Source organism: Xyrauchen texanus, chromosome 30 (assembly GCF_025860055.1).
Source record: "Xyrauchen texanus isolate HMW12.3.18 chromosome 30, RBS_HiC_50CHRs, whole genome shotgun sequence".
Lineage (NCBI taxonomy): Eukaryota > Metazoa > Chordata > Actinopteri > Cypriniformes > Catostomidae > Xyrauchen > Xyrauchen texanus.
In genome coordinates, this window is record NC_068305.1 from 1,652,157 (window position 1) to 1,673,784 (window position 21,628).

Here is a 21,628-nt window from a genome sequence, read left to right on the forward strand (position 1 = left end):
AGTATATTGTTTAACTATATATTATTGCATGACTCTGTGGAATACTTGACTCTGATTGGTCAATCATGATATTCTGTTGTTAAATAATTTTGTATAATGACTGCTCGACTTTATAATTGATTTTCAACTCCAAGTTGCAAATTGTATTTCTGCAAAAAATCAGAATATCGCAAAAACAGTGTGCGAATTAAGCCGCGTCTCCACACATTGTGTTCAAAAGAACAAAATAGTCACTTCCATAGAAATTGTAGCCACTGTGACTCTCTTATTTATAAAACACTTGGGGTTTAGAGCACGTAGACAAAACAACACTCGCATGTCTGGAAGCGTCACACAGTTCTGAGAGCTCTAAAGTGTGTGCATTCCCCATTCCTATGACTTTACCGTGCGGATCTCTAAAATATTTTGGACACAGTTCATGTTTCTATTCCACATATTTGCTCCACAAACTCTCTATAAGTTTCTAGTTTTCTCGTGAAGGAGGAAGCGGTAGCCAGATAACCAGTCCACGTGAGTCTTTATTTTTAACACACTTTTCAGTATTTTCAGCACAACATGAACAAACATGAACACTCTGCTGTGCGTGTCATTTTCTCTCTCCCCTCTGGCAGTTTGGAGTGCCCCTTTATCCCCCTACAGCTCTCACTGCAACACAAAACAGCTGTTAGAGGTCATTTTCCAAAGGTATCAATCCTTACCAATCTTCTTCTCCCAGCCTTGCTCTCCATAGACATCGCTCAGCCATGCCCATCACCACCCTCATTGCCCAACTCAGGCCAGGTAGCCATCCAGCCTGTCACTTACCCTCACCCCCTCCCCCATATCTGGAGAGGAAAACCAATGGAATCGCTGCGGTCTTATCAATTTGGGGCCGCACCTGCCCATGACCCAATTGGAAGCACAGACACTGTACTTCCACCTGCCCAGTTGTGCACTTCTTTGGGTTTGTTGGAAGTCCCACCAATCTCAATGATCTCAGGATAGCCCTCAGATGCCGCAGGTGCAGCTACCAATCATTACTGAAAATAAGGATGTCATCCAGATGCAGTGATGTAAGCAGTGTATGGCCTGAGGATTCTGTCCATGATTCTGGCTCCAAAGAAACTGAACAGAAGCGTCACGAATTCACATAATCTGAACAGTGTGGAAAATGCCACCTATTCATGGGACATGGGAGTAAAGGGGATCTGCCAATATCTCTTCGATAAATCCAGTGACGAATAACAGCGAGCCATGCCTAACAGATTGAGCAGCTCATCAATCCAAGGCATAGGGTATGCCTGAAATTTAGACACCATATTGACTTTTCTATAATCCACACAGAACTGGACAGTGCCATCGCTCTCAGGAACCAAAAATACTGGGCAGGCCCAGTCACTGTGGGATACTTCTATTACCCCCATATCAAGCATGGCCTTTAATTCTTCCAGAACCAATTCTTCCTTTTTTTGTGCATGGGTAATCGGTTGGGATGACTACGTACCACTATGCAACCTTGGTTTGGGATGGTGAGAGGTGGTCTCCACAAGTGACCGAGGTGACTCGATCAGTGACTTTTAAGTTCACCTCCGGTCCGAGCTCTCTCCAGAACCACCTTCGCCAAAGTCACAAAAACTGCTTTTTGGGTTGAGGTGGTTAATCCGATGTGCTCCGCCTCTATCCATTCGTTTCACCTCATAATCGATTTCCCTAACTCACCGTGTGAACATGTGAAAGGGTTCATGCAACTTGATGAGTAATTTAGAGCTCAATGTAGGGAGTAATATAAGGAATTTATCTCCCTGTGTAAATTCCCATAGCCGAGTACCCCTATTATATGGCTGGCTTTGACGTTCTTGAGCTAGTGTTAATTGTCCCAGTGTGTGGTGTTTTGCTCTCAGGTCAAGAACATATTGAATTTCATTTTTGCTGTTTGAAGCTCACTCCTCCCAATTTTCAAGTAGGACGTCAGGCACACTGCACGGTCAATGCTCGTACAATAGTTAAAATGGGGAACACCCCGTGGAGGCTTGCAGGACCTCTCATACTGCAAATAATAGAGGGTTGAGCCACTTGTCCCAATTTTGAGCATCTTCGTGCACAAACTTATGAATCATATTATTTAGGGTCTGATTAAATAGTTTGACCAAGCCATCTGTTTGTGGGTGGTAAATGCTGGTCTGAATCAATTTAATTCCCAATAATTCATACTGTTCATGTAGTGTACATGACATAAACGTAGTGCCCTGATCAGTGAGGATTTATTTCGGAATCCCACTCAGGAGATAATTCTGAAGAGTGCCTCCGCAACATGCTGAAATGTTATGTTATGCAGAGGCACTGCTTCTGGATATCGTGTTGCATATTCCATCAGAACCAACACAAAGCAAAGCCCATCTGCCGTCCACTCTAATGGCTCGATGAGGTCCATCCGAATTCTTTCGGAGGGGACCTCGATCAACGGAAGGGGGCACAATGGCGCACTTGGCTTGGCCGTCAGATTCACCAGCTGACACTCACGGCATGCCGCACACCACCTGTGACCCGCCATTGGTTTATAATGAGCCGTCTGGAATAGCATTTCCCGAAGTCTCTGCGGTATTAACAATTGGGTTGTATCCTCCATTGTTTGAGTGTGCTGCATCACTCGATACAGCCGATCCTTGATAATTGAAAAATACTGATATGCGAGTGCAATGTCTGGCTAGAGGCATTTACCACCAATCACATTCACTTGATCAAAGGTGTGCCGAAGGGTCTCGTCTCGTGTCTTCTCCAGAGGGAAATCCACAGAGGGACTTCCCCCTCCCTTACGTCCTCTTGACGTGGAGATGACATAGATGGCCCTGGCACCTCCTCCCCAGCCAGCAAATCACACACACCACACACTGATATGTTTTGTTGCAGGACCCATCCACACACATTCCCCTTAATAATGAAGTAAATGCTGGTCAATTCATTCCCAAGATTAGTGGATGGGAGAGCCGGAAACTAACCGCAGCTTCAACAGTATGCTTTTGTCCCCGAAACCGAATAGTGACCGTCACTACAGGGTAATTTTGAACATCCCCGTTCACACAACTTACCTTCACCTGCCGGCTTATATTCAAAGCCTCAGATTCCACCATCCCTTTCGGTCGTTCAGCTGCTCCAGCACTACCAGAATAACTATGGCCACGGCATTGCGTTCTGCTGACAGCAGCCACCGCCAGCAGGATTCACAATGCTGTGGGACAAAGGCAAACAGGCAGCCAAGCTCACCAAACATCAGCAACGGAAGTGAAGGCGGTGCTGCTCTGTGGCCGACCTATTGCAAGATGGCACATTTCAAGTCCTGATACCCCAGAAGTTTGGCGACGGGTAGTTGTTGGGCTGCCAGTTGCGCTTTATCTGACAGTAGCGGCAGCAGGCGGACCGCCCACTGGGACTCTGGCCATCCTGCTGCTTCCGCTGCATGCTCAAACAGCTTTACGAATGCCTCCGGGTTGTCCTCTGGCCCCAAGTTGGTGAGCATAAAGTGGGTCATGGCGGGGGCGGCGGCCAAGGTCATGCCAGTGGAAGTCCCCTGGGGTATCAAGCTCTGTAGCACCTGCCGGTTCTCTGCTTGAGCTTGAAGGGTGATCTGGAATCGTTACTCCTGCTCCTGCCGCAGCTCAAGTAGAGCTTGATGTTGCGTTTGGTGGATGCTGGTGAGGGTCTTGATCAGACTCCATGATGGCATAACTTCTTACAAATTCCCAGGTTTCAGCACCATTGTGATAAGTCTCTAGTTCTCTTTATTTTTCCACACACTTTTTAGTATTTTCACCACTGTTTGATTTTCAGCACAACATGAACACACACAAACACTCTGATGTGTGTCTCTCTCCCCTTTGGAGTGCCCTTTTATTCCCCTCCAGCTCTCACTGCAACACAAAAGAGCTGTTAGAGGTGATTTCCCACAGGTGTTGATCCTTAACGTTCTTCCTCTCCCGGCCTCACTCTCCACAGACGTCACACGGCCATGCCCACATCACCACAAGGACATTGTTATTTCAGGATGTTCAAAGCAAGATTTCAGATGTGATGATTGGTCCACTGGTCAGTCCATTTTTTCTATCACTTGAACTTTTTTATGTGCATCTTGTATTCCTAATAAATTGAAGTGGAATTTGTTCAGTAAATGTGTTTCCATCAATGTTTCCAACTCAAGCGAGCGTATGAGATTTTATTTGCATCTTGGTGTTTCCATCCAGCACTTTTTATGTGATATCCCAAATGCAATAAAAATATATTTCTGCTCAAATTAATATTTCACATATATTCATGAATTTATTTGGTATGTAGACATGTAACAAGTGGAACAATGTATAGTCTACTGACTGTTCATTATCCCTTACACTTCACTGTGTACACAATTAATAACCACAATAAAACCAGGGGCAACCATACATTTTAAAATGGATTTACTTTCATTTTGTTCCAAACCAGGATGACTTTCTTGCTTCTGAGGAACACAAAAGGTCAGATGAATGGCATTATTAATCTCAGTCATCATTTACTTTCAATGCGTCTTTTTTTCCATACGATGACTGAGGCATTCTGCCTTACATCTCCTTTTGAGTTCCACGGAAGAAAGTCGTAGAGGTTTGGAACAAAATGAGGGTGAGTAAATGATTACAGAATTTCATTTGCACATGCAGGCTTCAAGCATTTCCACAGGCCGCCTCTAAGTGTCTCTCTCTATTCTCTCATGGCCATCCAGACTGAAGAATCCATTCCAGAAGTAATTTGATTAGGCTAGAATATATTCCTCCCCCCTCCCAACCTCAGGCAACTTTTAATTAGTTCATTAAGATTTTACATAATAAAGAGAAACTTTATTCCTTCGAGCTGGGATCCACTGCATCACAAAATACAACAGAGAAACAAACGCCACCAAAACAATGATTTCAACCTGAGAACTTTAATGGCAGTCACTTAAATGCATGTTATTAGTTTTTTTTCTCTTTGTGTAAGTGGTTTATTGTGGTGCTCAAACTGATTAAATGCAGTTATTCATCTGTAACAGTATGCTGCATTACTTAGCTGTTGCTTTTTTATTGTGTGCTGGTGGGTTTGTGGATATGTTTTACCAGAGTTCCTTCCCGGCTAAGTGTTCCTTTCCAGAGAGCTGGCATTTTGCGTAATCCAGCATGGCTTGGATTTCATCGTTCATCTCATTTACGCTCTTCTCTGGAGCTCCATTTCTCAAGCCCAGCTCATTCGCTTTTATCCATAAAGCTGGAACACACACACACACACACACTAAAGTTGCATGAGTTTCAGCACAACCAGAAGGGATATACCACACATGATTCACAAACACACACTGACATCACACACCACATTCCCGAGCATACACTTTTACCCATAATTATGATTGCACCATATGATGGAGCACTGACTCATTATCAATACTAAAATGAGTTTTATTTTGAAAACATGTTGCAAACAAGTCAACTGATTAAAGAAAGCAAATGATCAAATTTTCAAATGAATAACTCAATACATTGATTAATAGAAATAATCAATAATAGCATACATTTCAAAGTCTTAAATTTGTTTAAATCAAATATGTACATTACATGATTGTGGCAGAATAAACATTACAAAATGTGACTTTAAAAGTCAATATATTGTTTTATTTTCATATCGTTGAGCACATTTACGTGCACAGCAATACGCTGATGACTATCACACATCATTTTATATACAGTATATAAATAAAATGACAACAGAAACCCGTGTTTACATGAGACTTTAAATCATATGGTTATTGATAGGCTGGTAAGAACAGTGATAAAGGTGTTTAAATGCAACGCACAATCAGCATAAAGGGGCAAAAATCTAGGTTTATGACCTGACCCCGAGTAAAGAACATGATTAAAGGTATTTACTCATTTAGAAGATCGTACATGCAAATGCGTTCACTGAACATAAGACTATCACTGGCATACAGCGAGATTGAGAGTTTGTAATTTTGTCCAAGGTAGACTTAGGGGCAGTTCTTGCAGTTCTTCTGCATTCATTTTTAATCGTTGGTCTATGTACACTTGCATCAAATGCCATCTTTGGCCATTGCATTTGCATGTTTTTCCTGGTGTCTCATCCAATAAGCACCACATTATATGACACCATGTCAAACTAAAAGTAGTTCAGCTTTGAAAAACACCTCTATGCCCGGATTCATTCTTTTTCTGCTTTCAATTTGTTGAGGTGTCTTTACAGTTGAAAAGTGTAATTCTTGCACCACTAGTGCCACCAAATGGAATTGCAAAAAAAAAAAAAAGAAAATAGTTCTCAAATAGCCTTCCGAATGAATACATGTTCCATACAGGCTGTCTGTCTATGAGTTGCTCTGCAACATTACATTTGATCTTGCTTTGGTCTGACTTGGAACTATTTTCTTTAACAGAGCAAAAAAAGACTAAATAAATTGCCCTATTGTGTCTAAAAAGTAAGCTACTTGATAATAACTTTTGTTTTTTAGAACTGTTGTCTAAAAGCAATATAACACTCGCAATTAAGCCATGCAGATATTCAGTTAAACAGTATTCTTGCTGTTGTTACACTGCTTAATTATACTAAATGTACATTAGATTGACAGCCTAAAAGCAAACAACAGACACAAAGTAATGCCACTTCTCTGATTTCTTTTCACTTCTTTTCTTTCAGGTGACTTTAAATTAGTTCAAACTTTACTCAGCAGAGTAAATGTTCTTTAATTAAATTAAATTAGTCTCAGAAATAAAAATGAAAAACAAAAAAAGAGAGCAAGCATGCTTCTCTGCACATTCTAATTTAAAAACCATTAAATTGAGATGAAAATGAGCTATAATCAGATGCATTTCCAAAATTCCCAGAGAGTTCAAACATAAACATTTGATAGAACTACAAAAAACTGAGTATATATATACCTGCCAGCAGAATCTGAAATAATTGCATTGTGAGTTTCAAACGCAATGCAGGTCTTTGGGGTGGACAGAATCATTTGATTCCTACTCATTTAGTGTGCGAGAGAGGATGAGAGATTAGACAGTTTACTGCAGCAGGGAGCCCATGCACAGAAATAATAATGACGCTCTTCCACTCACACTGACTGATGTCTCCTCTGAATTCCATGACTGTTATCAGTTTTTTGGAAACAGTTTTTGGCAGTTTATCAAAAATGAGTGGACCAAAGTGCATTGTGCTGGCTTTAAATCCCAAACATGTTTCCAAGAAAATAAATTAACAGCTTTTTGAAGCGATGGCTTTAATCTGTATGCATTGAGTGGGTGAGATGGTCCATGTGTCTGATGTTTCGATGCCCAGAGATGATACCATCTGCTGTATGAACACCTCTCAGGTACATTCTGCATATGCATATAATCACACACACACACACACACACACACACACACACACACACACACACACACACACACACACACACACGTAGTGTTTCCATGTTTTATGGGGACTTTCCATAGACATAATGTTTTTTATACTGTACAAACTTTATATTCTATCCCCTAAACCTAACCCTACCCCTAATCCTAACCCTCACAGAAAACTTTCTGCATTTTTACATTTTCAAAAAACATAATTTAGTATGATTTATAAGCTGTTTTCCTCATGGGGACCGACAAAATGTCCCCACAAGGTCAAACATTTCGGGTTTCACTATCCTTATGGGGAGATTTGTTCCCCACATAGTGATAAATACACGCTCACACATACACACACACACACACACACACACACACACACACACACACACACACACACACACACACACACCCTTTGAACAACTGGAGGGTTCTTTCAGATGTGATTGTTTTTCAGATATTTAATTTTGTCTCTTGTAATTCAGGAATTGCATAGTCTTAGCAGAACCTTCATTAAATAAATAAGCTTCTCATTTAAAGCCATGAACAATGTCACAAACACATTGTGACATATGCACACGTACACACTCATTCTGTGCTACACAGTTTCAGGGCCTCTCTTGCTCTCTGTCTCTTTATATCTCAAACACACACACACACACACACACACACAAAACCTGATAATAAAGTACCACAAATGTATTCCTTTGCTCTTACCATGAGATTATCACAAAGGGAACCACTGAGAAATCTTATTGCACACTATTCTCTGTTGTCACACTAATAAAACATTTAACTCAACCTCTTTTAACTCTCAGCTCATCCTCAGCTACAATCATACTGATCCCAGCCCATCAAAACCTCTAACTCTGAGCTCAACCTCACCCACTTCCACCAAAATGTCAACCCTCAGCTCAACCTCACACAACCCTCTCAGCTCAACCTCACCCAATCCTCTGCTCAACCTTACTCAACTCTCAGCTCAACCTCACCCAAACCCTCAGTGCAACCTCACCCAAATCTCACCTAACCCTAACTCCTTAGCTCAACCTCACCCAACCCTCAGCTCAACCTCACCTCAACCCCACGCAACTCTCAGCTCAACCTCACACAACCCTCAGCTCAACCTCAACTCAACTTTATCCAACTCTCAGCTCAACTTCACCTAAACCCTCAGGGCAACCTCACCCACCATCACCTCACCCTAACTTGTTTTCTTAACCTCACCCAATCCTCAGCTCAACCTTACCCAACTCTAAGCTTAACCTCTACCAACTTTCAGCTCAACATTGTCCGACCCTCAGCTATTTCCCATTCAACCATCACCCAACCCTCAGCTCAACCTCAACCTACAATCACCTAACCCTAACTCCTTAGCTCAACCTCACCAATCTCTCAGCTCAAGCTCACCCAAACCTCAGCTTCACCTCACCCAACTTTTAGCTCAGCCTCTAATCTCAACTCTCAACCCAACCTCATCCAACTCTTAGCTCAACCTCACCCAACTCTCAGCTCAAACCTGCCCCAACCCACACCTCAACCTCACCCAAACCCTCAGCTCAATCTCATCCAACCATCATTTAACCATAACTTCTTGCTCAACTTTGCCCAACCTCATCCCCAACCCAACTCTCACCTCAACCTCACCCAACATGGAGGGTGCATGGAAGGATAGTGTCTGTAGCTACAGACAAGCACTAAAAGCTGCCAGGTCAGCATATTATAGCAAACTCATAGAAAATAACCACAACAATCCTAGGTGTTTATTTAGTACTTTGGCTAAATTGGTTAGGAATAAAGCATCAACTGAACCAGATATTCTGTTGCAGTAGAATAGTAATTAATTTCTTTACTGATAAAATAGAAATCATCAGAAATAAAATTGGAATTATTCAATTAACTGTCTTATAATTCTTATAATTTTCCTTGTGTGCAAATTCAATCCTTAGCAATAAAAAATCTGTATGTTAGATCCAATACCACATAAGCTTTTAAAAGAGGTATTCCCTGTTATCTCAGAACCTCTTCTTAATATTATTAATTCCACACAATCCTTAGGACATGTCTCTAAGAAACTGTAAAATGGCTGTTATCAAACCGTTTATTAAGAAGCCACAGCTTGATCCCGGAGAATTACCTAATTATAGACCTATTTCAAATTTCCCATTTATGTTGAAAATTCTAGAAAATATAGTGTCTTCACAACTATTTTCATTTCTACAGAGAATATGATTATATGAACAATTTCAGTCATGATTTAGCCCCCATCACTGTACAGAGACTGCACTTATCAGAGTTACAAATGACTTGCTCTTATCATCTGATTATGGCAGTATTTCTTCTACATATCTTCTAGTACTTTTAGATTTTAGTGCTGCCTTCTACACCACAAGTCATGACATTAACTTGATTAGGCTGGAGAATTATGTTGGCATTAGTGGACTTACATTAGCATGGTTTAGGTCCTATTCATCAGACTGCTACCACTTTGTCTGTGTAAACAAGGAATTGTCAAATCAAACAAAAGTTAAGTATTGAGTGCTACAGAATCAGCTTTAGGGCCTCTGTTTTTCTCCTTATCTATGCTTCCCTTGGGAGACATTATCAGGAATTGTGGAATAAGTTTCCACTGTTATGCCTACGATACCCAACAAAATTTCACAATTCTCATAATTAGCAGAGCATATCAATGAAATCAAAGATTGGATGGCCAGAAATTTCCTTCTACTAAATTCCAACAAATCAGAGGTACTAATTATTGGATCAAAAACCTCTAAAAATAAGCCGCTAAAATATAATTTGACTCTCGATGGATGTACTGTTACGTCATCTTCTACAGCGAAGAAATTAGGTGTTATATATGATACCAATCTGTCCTTTGAAAATCTAATTTCCAATGTTTGTAAAACAGCATTCCCCGTCTGTCGCTCACTCCGACGTAGTGTTGAAGAAGTGACACTAGGGGTCTCTCTTGAGAGCCTCGCGCATCTCTGAACTTGAGAAAAGGCCGATGAGAAATTGGCAGACAGAATTTGTATGTCCCGCCCCAGACATACAGGTATAAAGGGAGAGAAATGTGTCCGTTTATTCAGAAATTTTTCTTTGGAGCCGAACGGTTGTGTGATCAGTGAGCTGCATTCACGAGATTGTTCACTTCATCTCTATAGAGTGTATGCTGTTGGATCTACGGTGCATATCAGCGGCTTTCTCCTTTTCTGCACAACAGTGCAGCTTTGCCCCTGGGCACTTTGACAGCACTTCTAAAAGAGATTATGTTCCCTAAAAAGAGTTTATTTTCTCTAAAAGAGCTATACACAGCTGGCGTTGAACGTCCTTTTCAGGACGCGTCTTTTTAAAGATGTCATCCTGCCCCTGTGTAGTTCCTGTATGCGGTCGAATTTCTCTTCACTTCTGACGGTCATAAGAGCAGCCTCGCATGCCTGAGCTGCGATCAAACAGAAGTAGCGTTTTATGAATGGTTCATGTTCTCAGTGCGAGAAAATAGCCATGAAACGATGCGGTGGCAGCTTTCTTTCCTCACGAGAGAAAGCAACTTCAGCCGCCCCCCCGCGGTGCGCACCTCCTTCCTACGGGATTGGGGCCAGTGCTGCTGGCGATGAAGGCAATTTGGGGCATAAAGCAGGCTCGATTTCGCCAGGTAAATCCTCACGAACCAGCATGCTTGTTTGCTTCCGTTCGGGCTCGAAGTGAGAGTGGCTAGCCTCAAGGCCAGTCTGTTTACTTCCTCAGACCCCACAAGCTGGATGATGATTTCGCCACTGCATCGGAGAGCGCCACAGTGGCGTCTGATGCTGATGACTCGACTGGGCTGCCACCTCCGGGTCTGCTCGCTCCAGTGTGAGCCTGATGTCCGCTTGCCTGGACCACCGTGAGCGTGTGGCGGGACTGGAACCATCCGCCCCCCCCTCATGGCTAGATGATTCCGCGAATCATCTAGCCATGAGGGTCCGCGAATTCTGGTCCGTGAATTCAGCAGAGGAATTCCCCGACCAGACCCACAATGAGTACTGCAACTACTATGTACTGGAATAGGTGCTCCACAGGATGAGCTCCTGTGTGGATTAATCACCCTGTGTGGATTTTCCGCAATAAGGTCCCCTTTCGAGCGGACCCATGTCTCCCTTGAGCAGTCCCCGCTGCTACCCGGTCGCCCTGTTGTAGCAACTTCTCCCTCTCAGCAGGTAGGATCTACCACCACGACATTTCTACATTTGGCCCATGTGGAATGTGAATGTGATCAACCATGTGATGTATTCCGCCACTCTTTACCTCCCACCAGCCTGGGCAGGTGGTGAACTCAGTGGGGTCTTTTCCCCCTGAAAGAATAGGAGTTGGAAAAGAATGCCTTCCCCGATTCATGTGATAGCGTTAAGATGGCCCCAGCCGCTTTGACTCTATGCGAGAAATATAGAGAGAGAAAAAAGGCACAGCTGGTGCTGCTTGCTCCCATGCTTGACACGTCGCCTTGTCCCCCCCCCCCTTCGGGGTGTCGGGAACAAGAAGGTTATGGCGATTTTATGGGGCGTTGGGGAAGGGTATGTGCAGTCTGACACGGCCTGTCGCTTTGGCACGCACAATGCATCAGCAGCGCACATACACGGTTCAGCACATGGCGTGATTAAATATGGACCCCATGTGTTGCTTCTTAGACACAACGTCGAAGTGAGCGACGAGACATCCTCCCGGCCACGACGCTGAACCTAGTCACTGTTATGGCCGAACCTCATTCTCGGCTCCTCAGGGCAAAATTCTGAATGGACAGAAACATTTCCCTCCCTTTATACCCGTACGTCAGGGAGCGGGACATGCAAATTCTGTCTGCCAATGTCTCATTGGCCTTTTCTCAAGTTCAGAGATATGAAAGGCTCTCAAGAGAGACCCCTAGTGTCGGTTCTTTGACACAATGTCTTGTTCCCTCCATCAGGGAACGGAGGTTACAATAGTAACCTAGACGTTCTTCTACCTCAGAAAAATATTTGTAATTATTTTGTAATATTTGTACAAAATATTTGTAATATTGTTAAATTACAACACATGTTCTCTGTTGCTGATGACCTCAAGACTAGATTATTGTAATGCTTTACAGGGAGGATGTACTGCAAGGATGTACTGCAAGTTAAATAAACTTAATTTGGTTCTCGTTACATTGGCTACCTGTTAAATTTCGTATTCATTTTAAAATTCTGTTAACTACATACAAAGCTTTGAATGGTATATCTCCACAGTACTTAAGTGACCTTCTGTCATGCTATATTCCATCACATTCATATACAATCACAAAATTCTGGCCTGTTAATAGTTCCTAGAATATCAAAATCCACAAAAGGAGGAAGATCCTTTTCCTATTTGGCTCCTAAATATGTAATAGTCTCCTTAACACTTTTCAGGAGGCAGACACACTCTCTCAGTTTAAGTCTAGACTAAAGACTCATCTATTCAGCCAGGCATACACGTAATTTATCCATCAATTAAAAATTAGCCAGCTTTAGTTAGGTCTGCCAGAGCCAGAAAAATTTATCAAAAACATTTCTCATAATCTGCAATAAACTGCAATACATTTTATTGATGCACCTCATTGATCTCTGCCGGCATCACCTTTGCCTATTGATGGACTATACTCTTGAAATGAAATAAACAGACTATCAGTTAACAGCTGACAAAAGCCTTCATCAGCCAACTAACAAAGGACAATGCATCTATGTGAATTTCTGCAGTTAATCCAGGATGGACTTCAAAGACATTAATCATTAATATGTTCATACAAAATCAATTTTTAAACTACAAATGTACCAATTTTAAACCATGACTTGCACTGCATACAAATAACTAAATTAAATTCATGTTGTTTAGTCAGAGGGGAACTGGCCCCCACAGTGAGTCTAGTTTCTCCCAAGGTTGTTTTTCTCCATTAACTAACATATTATGGAGTTTTGTGTTCCTTGCCACAGTTGCCTTCAGCTTGCTCACTGGGGTAATAAATACAATTATTATTTAACTATTTATTTATTTATTTTTTTACACAATTTACAATCATATTTAATACAATTACACAATGATAACTCTATGTGTTATGAAAATCATTATACAAATAAAAATAACTTGACCCAACTCTCAGTTCCAGCTCTCTATAAACCTAAGCTCAACCTCACCCAACTCTCAACGCAATCTCACCCCAACCCTCAGCTCAACCTTACTCCAACTCTCACATCAGCCTTACCCAACCCTTAGCTCAACCTATGCTACCATCCCACTAGCAGATTCTACCCCATTAAAAACTCATCCAATCATCACCTGGACCAACTGAAAATGCCTACTTGTAGTTTATTGTTTGCTGGTACGTTTAGCAGCCAAGATTGTGTTCCTCACATAGCACTTCATGTCCACTGCTCCTTTGCGGCTTCTCTCTGCAGCCGCTGCTGTTTGCTCCCCATCAGTAGACCCTTTATTGGCCTAAATGTATTAAAAAACAACAACCATTAAAAACTCAACAATTTTTAATTGAACACACCAGAGTTGAGAATCATAGAGTTGCCTCACACCGACATAACACTTCATCCAAGTTATATGAATAAGAAAAAAACTGACCTTTTCTGCATGCAAAGAATAAAACAATCTGAAACATCTGACATCTCTGGTGCAATATGAACAAATATAAAATAAATATAACCTACAGTATTTCCAGCTTGGCAAGAATATTTTAAAGGTCAAGGTTTCATGAACCAAAAGGAGAGAGAAAGAGTGTAAGAGGTCTCTTGAACTTTTGTTTCATGAAAAGACTGCTTCTCTCGCTTTTAACTTTAAATATATCAAGTTTACAAGGACATCTATTCAGAAGATGATGAAAAGTTCCTTTCAACAGAACTGAGCAGCACTTCAAGCAATACACACATTAATGTTCTAGCATTTTTTCATGTAATAAAACAAAAACAAGCCAACAGGGTCAGCAGCTTACAGAGAAGTTATTCATGACTTATGTAATATACAAAGTAGAGTTAGAACCAAACACACTTTGGTTCAAAGAAAAGAATGGTGCACTTTTGATAGAAAGCATAATTAAAAACAATGTCCCATTATTTCATTGTTCTGCATATTTAAGTGCTACTTGAATGGGAGTGAAAAAAGGTCTGTGTTCATAAGGATCCCAGACACTAAAGTAACCAATTAAGTTAATGGGCTAATATATTACTCAGTTTTACTAACAGTTGAGACAGTTGCTAAGCCAAACTTAACAATAACTGTTTTTCATAATTTGGCATTTGAACTAACCCCTCGCCTTAATTATAAAATTTGGGTGTGTAACTCATCTCGCACTGTTTGTGCTACAGACATGAATAATACTGTACCTCATTTAATTTAGCTTGTTCAGTAGAAGTGTGCTATTACTTTTCTGCATATTATTTCTGTCTATAAGGCAATAAAAAGGTAAAAAACTGCCTTAAGCTTACATTTTGTCCCCTTTTCTCCCGAATTTTGGAATTCCCAATTCCCACTAATTAGTAGGTCCTCGTGGTGGCACGATTACTCACTTCAATCTGGGCGGCGGAGGAAAAATCTCAGTTGCCTCCGCTTCTGAGACCGCCAATCCGCACGTCTTATCACATGGCTCATTGTGCATGACACCATGGAGACTCACAGCATGTGGAGACTCATGCTATTCTCCGCGATCCACACACAACTTACCACATGCCCCATTGAGAGCGAGAACCACTAATCATGACCACAAGGAGTTTACCCCATGTGACTCTACCCTCCCTAGCTACCGAGCCAATTTGGTTGCTTAGGAGACCTGGCTGGATTCCTGGATTCAAACTCATGACTCCAGGAGTGGTTCTCAGCGTCAAAACTTGCTGGGTTACCCAGGCCAACTTAAGCTTAAAGGGATGGAACCAAGCCATATCTAGAGAATCCATATATATAAACTGTAAATATCTAGTAATCTATACTAACTATATATTATTAATTACATTAATTATAAAGCAGTATCCAGTCAATCAGGTCTCCAGACTGTGACTTAATTGTCTTTAAATCATATTTTGTGATGATTTTTCATGTGTGACTACATTTTGTGAAAGAATCCAATTGCAACAAAGATGGTTGCAACTGGATAACAGTGCGCCTTCATTCCCAGGAGATGTCAGGTTTGGGACACTGGTTGATTCCTCCCTAGCCCTCGTGGGTCGCAGTTCAGCGGAGGAACTCGCTGACCCAAGCCACTGCGGGTACCGCAAGCTACCCTGTACTGGTATAGGTGCTCCACAGGTAAGGCCTCCTTCGGACTACCCTGTGTGTAACACCACGGTTCTGTCCCCTCTGGCGAGCTGACTCCCGTGTTTCCCTTAGGCAGTCATGGCTGCCTCGGTTGCCGTGCTGTATGTTCCCCCCTCTATGAGGCTGGATCCACCACCGCACCGACTTTTCCACATAGGCCCTAATCAGGCCTCCGGTGGTTTTGCCACTTAAACTTGCCTCCCCTCTCGGGTAGGCGTGGCCTCCGCAGGGTCTTCTCCACCCTGAATAAGGGCTAAGACCCCCTTCCCTCAATGCGTGTAAGGGCCCCGGCCTTAGTTGCTCTATGCGAGAAACATAGAGAAAAAAGAGGCCCGGCCAGGCTTGGCCCGTTCCCAGGTTGGCGGCCAGCACCTTGTTCCCCCCTCCAGGGTAACGATAAGGAATCCTGATGGCTTAAATGGGGCACTGGGGAAGAGTACGTGCAGCCTGATATAGTTGGTCGTCCTGCACGTAAGAATACCTGCTCGCTCCTGTATCAGCAGTTCATGTACATGGCTCAGCGCATGGCACTTTTATAAGTGGACCCCTAGTGTCGCTTCTCTGACACAACGTGGAGAGAGCGACAGAAGGGGAACGTCTAGGTTACGTATGTAACCTCCGTTCCCCGATGGAGAGAACGAGACGTTGTGTCTCCCCTGCCACGTCGCTGAGCCGAGCCACTGTTGTGGCCGGACCATTTCCGGCTCCTCAGAAAAATCCTGAATGAACTCCTGTATTTGCGCCGCTTAAATACCCGTATGTCCGGGGGCGGGACATGCAAATACTGGTTGCCAACTCTCATTGGCCTTTTTTCATAGTCCAGAGGTGAATATCGGTGCTCAAGAGAGACCCCTAGTGTCGCTTCTCTGACACAACGTCTCGTTCCCTCCATCGGGGAATGGAGGTTACATACGTAACCTAGACGTTTTTTGTTGCATATGCAAAACTTAAAATATAAAATGCTCAAAAGCGGAACAAAACAGCGCAATCCCCTACCCGGATCAATTAACAGCACAGCTTATTGGACAGCGCAGGGGCAGATCAATCTTGAACCTAAATTAAATCAAGATTTATGTGATAATTCTGTTGCACTAAACTTTAAACCTTGTTTATAAAATTCAGGGTTACATGTAAACCATCATAAAAGGTCAGAATATATCAATTTAGCACTATGTAAATAAGGTGTATATAAAATACATTTTTACAAATGGTACAGTTCTTAATAGTGGTAAGGTAAAATCTCCATCCTATTTACTTTCATATGTGCACAAAATATGCAACCTTTGCAATGCAATGCAATAATATTATCACTGTTTTTGTCTGTAATTTTTAAACCTTTTTGACCGGGTGCTACCAAATCAGGTGCTAGTGCCACCATCTCTAGGACTTGGTGGCACAGGTGCCAGTGCTCTCAAATGTTAGTCTAAATTCCTATAAACCAGCCAAAATGTATCTTTTACAATAATTTGCCTTATATTCTTTGTTTACATCAGCTGATATGTGCCAGTGGCAGACTGTGGTACTTGTGTGGACATATGACAGTGTGTCCCATTCACTAATCATACATGTACATGTATTTGTTTGTAAAACCTGTGCGTGAACATTTTTCACGCATCTTTACCATAATTCATAATGCATTATGAAAAGTTTTAACTGACATATTGGGCCCTATTTTAACAGTGCTATGTGCAGCGCTATGCTTTAAGTACATGAAAAGGCAGTGAGCATGACCATGAAGTTTTGGTAATTTCGTGTCTAGGTGGGCAGGTGGGTTTGGTGGAATTGCACGCACAAAGCGCTAAAGTGCTGGGTTAAATGCTGTGTAATTCTGAGGTTCTTCTCCAGTTATTGTACTATCTGCATCCTATTATACAGTCCATTCCCTGTCAAGAACCAGAGATACAAACACACCTCCCCAAATGCAAACATTTTACCCTCTTCAACTTCTTGCACTGGCCCCTTTTGCAGTGACTTAAAAATCACTCTCTGACAACAGGTGTAAAACCACCAATACAAATTAGATCATAAATACGATTGCAAATATAAACATAATAATAATGATAATAATAGAAAAATAAACCATGACCTATACGTTATAGTTTAACACAAATGTCATAAATGTTTGTTTCATATAACGGCTTCAACAGTGATCGTGATGGACATCATTTTTATGTTTCACTATATTTGCAGTTTGGACATGAACTTTATTAACCACCTGCTGGTGGAATCTCCAAACTGCAAATGTAGAAACTGATTTTAGACTTTGTGCATAAAACAGACGTGCTACTGAAACATCTCAGTAGAAATTTTCTTGGAAAATACCAAATTGTGCTTTGCGTCAATTCATTAACATACAATAAACTCACAGTTTGTGCGCATACACCCACAGATAGTGCAAACACTCACACCCATTTGGCACGAAAATTGTGCTTAGTATTAGCACTCTCATGAAAATGAGATAAGATGATGTGCATGGTCGTTGCACATAGCACTGTGCTTCGTGCGGCCACAGAAATAGAGCATACATTTAGGATATATTTTAGAACCAACTTTTAAATGATTATATTGTATAACTAAGTGACCCCTCAGTAACATTTTAAAACCCTTATATGGTGATCGATTGGGAATGTTTTATGCAAATTACTAACTGTAGCAACACTCTGACACCTTTAGAATAATCAGGATTCATTAACATTAGAATGAGCGTCAGAACAAGTTTGTGCGCACACACCAAAACTTTTGTGTGAGAACATTTTCTGTGCGCATGAGCAGGCAACTTGCAATTTTTAGTGAACAAGACCCACCGAGTGTACGTGAGAGTGCACGAGTATGCATGACCCACCCTGCTGAGCAGTTCGTCCATCTAGGTGACCAGGTTGCTCAGGTTACTGTCGGCCAGCTGTTGCAGCCTCTCTGGCGCCCTCTGTGGTGAAATCATGTGCTGCAAAAGACAGAACAAGAAAAGGGATATATTAATCGTATATGTATGACTGATGGGTATAGTTGTGTCACCAAGTAAACGAAAGGAATCTCATTTAGTCTACAGCCTTCAAGGTTTCTTTAAAATCACTGAATTATGAATTATTTGATGAACAATTTCAGAAGATCTATAAATAATCAGTGAGCACTGCAGTGCTATACTGTTTTCTATTAAGTATTTATAAACAACACAAATATACATGCAAGCCAGCAGTCGATCAGTTCGCTTGATGTGATTAGAGCTTCAGTTCTTCTGAATTAGAGCTCGTGAGTTGAACTGGCCATGTAACTGCAGGCATACTGGTGATCCAAGAGGTGACATAACAGGAAATGATTGTATCCTGCACGTTGAAAATCCCAAATGATCAATTTGAATCATTCTAACAAATTCTTCACTGAATCCATCATGAGGTTACTGAATTAACATCTCACTTATGAGAATTGTTTCCAGGCTAGGACTTAGAACACTTTCTTGGGCCACCTAATATAAAAATGGTCCTCTCCGAGCCCCTATATTCCCCTTCACAGTTATTAGCTAGTAAGGAGCAGAGCTCTGTTCCTCAATCTCACCTTGAGCTCCTCAGTCATGTTCTCGAATTGATAGCACACTTTATACGGCAGGGGGAGAGGCAGAGTGAGATTGACACTGCCAATCAAACGGAGTAGACGCTCCATGTCGCGGATCAAGAGGCCCACGCAGTAGTCGTCACATGCTACAAAACACACAAACACAAATTTTAACAGTTGTCAAAAGAAAGAATCTTCAGTGTTACATGATGCATTTTCTTAAAGAAATCGTAACTATTTAAGCAAATGTTTTAAAAGACTCAAAAAATGTATATATATATATATATATACAGTGGTGATTTCACAGGGCCAGCAAATCCTTCTCTGCTGGCGTAACATGCCAAATAAATAAGATTCATTCTCAATCACCTTTTTGCATATGTATTTTTAATCTCTTTCCACTCTTAAATAATCTACAAACAAATAGAGGAAAATTAAAAGTTTATCCATTCAGAAGTTATTCCTTGATGATTGCAAGCAAAGTGTGACAACTGTTTCATAAATCACATGCCCGAAGCAGCGTGACTCTGAGCTCCACCCCGCCAGGCCACAGAATTCCTCAACAGTGCAAATGAATGAGCAACTAAAGTCAGATTGTCAAAATCATCAGCCAATCAGATTGATTTATTTGTTCTTGGTGGGTGTGGTCTTTAGGATATGACCCTGTTGAGGCCTTCTAGCTTGTGTGACACAATCATGCTTTAAGTGATGTAATTTGAAAGTGAAGAGTGTGAGATCTTGCTGACGAGTCGGCTGTCATCCTTGCCGCTGTCACCATTGAGAAAGAGATCCTTATGGATTTAAAAACACGAGATGATCTGCATGATCGTGCGATTGATTACTTAAATAGGAAAGGACTTATTTTCACTTCAAGTAAATTGATAAGTACTTTTTTCATTGTTACAGCAACATCAGGAATTTTCTGAGTGTAAATTAGGCTGCTGGAGCATTCAGTGTCGGATCAAGTTTTGAAAAGTAACCGTGTACCCTGATGAAACAAAATTTATTGCAAGCTACATTTAAATTGCAAATATTATTAGAGAGCTTTTATTTGGAATTAGACCTCCTTGGTTCTGGCTTTCATGCATGGGCATGTTTTTAAAATATCAATTGGTATTATTAGTTGACTGCCACATAATGTATCATTGTAATCTGTGTTTTCTTAATGGCATGAATCACACTGATGGCCTAGAATTAAAATGCACTGGCCGCAGCTACATATATATATATATATATATATATATATATATATATATATATATATATATACATATATATACACTCACACACCCACAAATAAATTATATACAATGCTGTGTAGTAACTGACTATATGTATTCTGTATTACATAATCAGATTAAAATAATCAAGTACTTGAAATTAAATTAAATTACATTTTTAAATTCTTATAATTAGATTACATTTACATTTATGGATTAGATAATTACCTATTAATCATGCAAAGGCAGTAATTTATTGATTCCTTTAATTCTTTATAAAAAAAATGTATTGCACATGCAGACTTGATACTAGCCACCAGCCATAATTACACTGAAGTTGGCGTGGTAATCCACACATACGCTGAATCACTTTGCATTAATACGTTTAAGTTAGTTTTAGTTTCACAAATTGTATTTGAACCTGGCTTCAAAAATGTGAATACATGCACTTTTTACCACTTATTGACCACAGACAGACGAGACGAGGACGTGTTCTCACCATCAAACACACTTACTGATGGCAGACACATGAGACGAGGACGTGTTCTTACCATCAAACACACTTACTGATGGCAGACACACGAGACGAGGACGTGTTCTTACCATCAAACACACTTACTGACAGTAGACACAGGAGACGAGGACGTGTTCTTACCATCAAACACACTTACTGACAGCAGACACACGAGATGAGGACGTGTTCTTACCATCAAACACACTTACTGACAGCAGACACAGGAGACGAGGACGTGTTCTTAACATCAAACACACTTACTGACAACAGACAGACGAGATGAGGACGTGTTCTTACCATCAAACACACTTACTGACAGCAGACACATGAGACGAGGACACGTTCTTACCATCAAACACACTTACTGACAGCAGACACATGAGACAAGGACACGTTCTTACCATCTAACACACATACTGACAACAGACAGACGAGATGAGGACATGTTCTTACCATCAAACACACATACTGACAGCAGACACACGAGACGAGGACATGTTCTTTCCATCAGACACACATACTGACAACAGACAGACGAGATGAGGACATGTTCTTACCATCAAACACACTTACTGACAGAAGACACACGAGATGAGGACGTGTTCTTACCATCAAACACACTTACTGACCACAGACAGACGAGACGAAGACGTGTTCTTACCATCAAACACACTTACTGACAGCAGACA

At 41.3% G+C, this 21,628-nt stretch overlaps 1 pseudogene; it reads right to left on the reverse strand.

Moving 5' to 3' along the window:
- LOC127623567 (laminin subunit alpha-2-like) overlaps positions 1-21,628 on the reverse strand; it is a 241,100-nt pseudogene that overhangs the window by 65,119 nt on the left and 154,353 nt on the right.